The sequence below is a fragment of the Pinus tabuliformis genome, chromosome 8 (assembly GCF_031772625.1).
Source record: "Pinus tabuliformis cultivar Carrire ecotype Pingquan chromosome 8, CPIR1, whole genome shotgun sequence".
In the NCBI taxonomy this organism is placed as follows: Eukaryota; Viridiplantae; Streptophyta; class Pinopsida; order Pinales; family Pinaceae; genus Pinus; species Pinus tabuliformis.
In genome coordinates this window covers 1,302,960,192-1,302,964,640 of record NC_142294.1, presented here as the reverse complement: position 1 = coordinate 1,302,964,640, position 4,449 = coordinate 1,302,960,192, and the positions used below count along the sequence as shown (strand labels likewise).

The following is a 4,449-nucleotide window of genomic DNA, read 5'->3' as shown; positions in this document are numbered from 1 at the left end:
ATTCCCTCATCATCAATTTCCTAAAACGATTTCTTAATTGGTGTTTTTCTATATTAACATGTGGTAGGTGCAGGTAAATTCTACATGACTGAATCATGTGCTCTTAAATTCCATGAGCTTTTCCATTTAAATTTCCCTTGGAATTTTTAGTTGGATTTGCCATGTTTTTCAACCATGTCATCCCATCCCAAATGACATTTGCCTAATTTTATTTTTCAACTCACACTAGTAAATCCAGTTCCATTTTGAATAATGAAATTTGCAATTCACACTAGTTTCTAGTGTGTGTTATATTTGGCCATGTTTAGTCCTTTAAAAGTTGGAAGGATTTCAGAAATTTTCCTTGCGAGTTTTTTTGTGGGAGAAAAAAAGTCACCATATTGCCATATCTAGAAAAATTATGTGCTTTGTATCTAGTTTACATTTATTAAAGAAGGGATTATTTGTGCACTCTTAGATAAATGCATCTTCTGAATACCAACTGATCATATAATGAGTTCAATGGGAAGATTCAAAAAAATACTTGCATCACGATTCGGTATAGACAAGTTACCTGTTTCAGAGAAACCCATTGAAATCCTTTAAATTAGATGAAGCTCGATGTCTTTCAACTTTGATTTTCTCAAATTTACCTATTGAAACAATAGTAGTTACGAACACACCCCTCTTGAATATATATTAGTTCCTGGAATTCCACCCAAAACACTGAACACAACAAGAAAAATTGAATGAAGTCCATGCCTCTATGCCTATTCAATGCAGAAGCAGGAAGCCTATGCATACATGAAGTAAAAATTTATTACATGGAGATTGTGGAAGTCCACCCAAAACACCAAATGCAGAAGGAAAAATTGAATGGAGATATTGAATGAAGTCCTTACCTCCATGCCTATTCAATTCAATTGAATACCGAAACAAACAAACAACCTAGGCATACGTGAAGTGAAAATTGATTGCTGGGAGACTATGGAGGTATAGGCAATGTTGACTGTCTAGGTGCTAGTCCCAAATGACAATTTCTAGTTGGTCCTAGGAAGAAGAAAATTGAGCGATTGGATTGGCTAGGGTTCCACTGCAAACTCACAAAAAAATTGCTATCGGCGTAAATATTATTATAAAGTTTATTTTTTATATTATATATAGGTACATAGTCTAACTTATAGATGAAATAGACCTTTTCATTAGAATTTGGAAAAGAATTTCAAGAAAGAATTTTATTTTTTGTTGTTTAGAATATATTTTTGAATGCATAAATGGATTGAGTATCCTATAAACCCTTGGACACTTGATTTTTACATCTTAAAAAACTTAAACTCAAGTTTTTAAAAATCTTTAGCAATTTTTAGTTAAAATTAACGAGAAAAAATGTTGTGAAAAAGCTCATTTTGTTTATAAATTAGAATATATATATATATATACAAACTACTATAACACTTTCTATAAATAGAATTCATTTAATTATGCCGAATGCATTTTCTCTATGAGATTTCTATGTCCAAACACTGTTCATGCAAGCCAATCTGAACGACCCATTTTCGTCCTCCTCTGGCAGATAAAAAACGTACGTGTGGAAAGGTTTTTGTTGTGGTCGTTGTTTTTTTTATCATTGACAGCGAGAAACTTCTGCGGTTTTTCATCTTCACTGTCCATCTCATGGACCTCAAGCAGCTTGGGCAATATGTGAGCCTAATATTTCACTGCGGTTTCTTGCGCTTCAGTGGTGTCATTTTGAGGACAAGAAAAATGAAGGGAAGGTCAAGGGCGAGTAGAAGTTGGTTGTATGGTTGGGTACTCAAGAAAATGAAATTGTTTTCAAAGGCATGGAACTAAAATGTAGCAACAATTCACTTCATGTCAAGGTACAACAAGTGAACCATGTGTAGCTCCATGATGCAGATCAAGGAACTTTGACATTTCAGGTGAAAACAGTAATAGATGTTGTAGTAATAGTGCCCAAAAACCAATTGCTAGGGACAAGGTGGTGAAGCTCCACTGCAACTAGTTGGGTGAACATGAATGTGGAATACTAACTTCCAGACACCAACTTCAAAGGAATCTGTGTGGGTGGTGAGGTTCTTACTACTATTCCCAATGTTGCCTTAGATCTATTGTCTACCTTGAAGTTCTTGCATTCTACTCTCGTTGCAGCCAATCTGGACAGGCAGGTCAAGGTTTCCAGTCCTCATTTTTCTAACATCATCTTAGATTCCTTTCCACCCTCTCAGGCCTTCTTCAATGGGAGCTTTAAGTCGATTCTTGTGCTCATGCTCGATTTTCTATAGAAAAATGATTATTTTCTCATGCTTAACATATATCCCTATTATGTGTACATGCAAAGAAATGGAGTGGTGGGATTGGACTACACCCTTTTTTAGCCCCTCCCCACTAACAAAGAGGCAGTGGATGCCTATACAACGCTATATTACACTAATGTTTTCAATGCCATGATTGATGTTGGATACTTTGCCATGGCCGACTTGAATTTCACAAACATTGCAATGGTTGTGTTTGAGACAAGATGGACCTCAAAGTGTGTCTAGATTGAACCTCCTACCATAGATGACAATGTCGACACTTATCATAGTAATCAAGTTAGACATGTCCTCAACAACACAGTAACTCCTAGGGATCCTGACATACTAGTCAATACATACATTTATGAATTATTCAACGAGGATATGAGATCAAGTCCTATTTATGAGCAGGATTTGGGACTCTAAATGCCGATAAATATCTAGTGTACACATTACATTTAATAGATGTTGGTACAATTCTTTCTAATGACATTTCCATTCAGACTTCTAAATATCAGTGGAAGTGGTTGACCCTAAACTTGTCCAAGTTTCTTTGGATTGGGCATGCAGTCTTGGACAAGTTGATTTCTCCTCTTTTCTGTAAGGTCAACCTTGCTACGATCCTAATAATGTTAAACAACATGCTTCCTATTCCTCTGATAGTTACTACCACAAGATAGGCATGGAAATTATATCTTGTGGCTACCATAACCACTAGTGACCTAAGGAAGTTGGATTTTCCAATCCTTGAAAATATAGTGTAGACCCTAGTGTTGTTCAATAGAGAAACATTCCTAGTTAAGTCTGCTAGTCATATGCTCTTGTTTTCACTAAGAGAAGCTAGGTGCTCTCTCAGTGCAAACAAAAATGATTATATATACAAGATTGATGATAAAAGAAGGCTGATTAGATACACATACTAGATCCTTTAAGTGCAAAGAGGTTTGTATTGATTTTTTTTCCTCGAGGTAGTTAATAGTGGAAGATAGGAAAAATAAAATTGATAATATATATACATTCGATCTTTTATGCATGGAGTGATTTGTACTCAATTATTTAATTTTGTAGGGAATTTCATAAATCAAGGGAATATATAGGTTTTCACTCAATTATTTATTTTGATCCACTTAGACACTTAATAGATCCAGGGTTCCTATGAATTTGTGTTAATAATTTCATTAGTTGAACATAGGTGGCTTTTAAGTATGCTATGGAGTTATCCAATGAGTTCATTTCTTTAATTTATTTAACTTTATGTGTAATGGCATATTTGAGTCTTTTTTTCCACAATTTACTTTCCTTTGAAGCAAATTTCTTTCCATGTATTGTTTATATTTGTTTGATATAATACATATCACATAGTTTCAAAACAAAATGAACTACCTATCTACAGAGAATTTTTTGTGATCTCTTTTCTTTCTCAAGCCAAGCCATCAAAGAAATCAATAAAAGATTAATTGATATAATTTGTTTGTATGTTTTGTAAGTCATGGCTCATGTATTTATCCTGCAAGGCATGAACTTTTATGAGATTAATGTTGACTGAATGTTTTGGTATTGATCATTTCTGGGTCTTTTTCTAATCAACATTTGTCTAGTATGGGAGAGCTTTACTACTTTCATAGTTGTTGTCCTTCATTTATCTGGTTTTCATAAAATAAGATCTAAAATGAATATTAATCTTGCTTTTATGATTTTATTTATAGTGGAAACTCAGCTTGTTCTTTGAAAAATTGGTTACAATATTGGTGCAAATGGGACTTTGGCAAAGGACACCGACCAACACCATTATGTGCAACTTCACTTTCACATGGTGGCCTATATTTATTTCCCTTCTTCTTTGGACTACATTATCTTTCCAATGAAAATTCAATAGTGCAATGGATTGGAATCGTTTTTTCCCTTAGGACCAACAGGGCTAATGGAATTCGTTTAGAACCTGATACACGTGGGTTCAACATGGCTCCCAGCTCCATCGAATTAAGGTGTGATCAAGTGTCAAGTAATAAGAAACCAACTTAATGGACGAAATTTCCATTGAATTAAAGAACGAAAGTAGCATCGATGACCGCATCTACGCTGTGGGAGACAACATCGTGGCTCCTAGCTTCGACCTTAGCTCCACTGAAGCATACGATCCTGCCATTGACGAGTG

General features: G+C 34.8%; 1 pseudogene; it reads left to right on the top strand.

The window, feature by feature from the left end:
- The first annotated feature begins 1,820 nt into the window (after positions 1-1,820).
- Positions 1,821-3,012, top strand: LOC149240238 (glucan endo-1,3-beta-glucosidase 3 pseudogene; annotated as a pseudogene).
- The last annotated feature ends 1,437 nt before the right edge of the window (positions 3,013-4,449 follow it).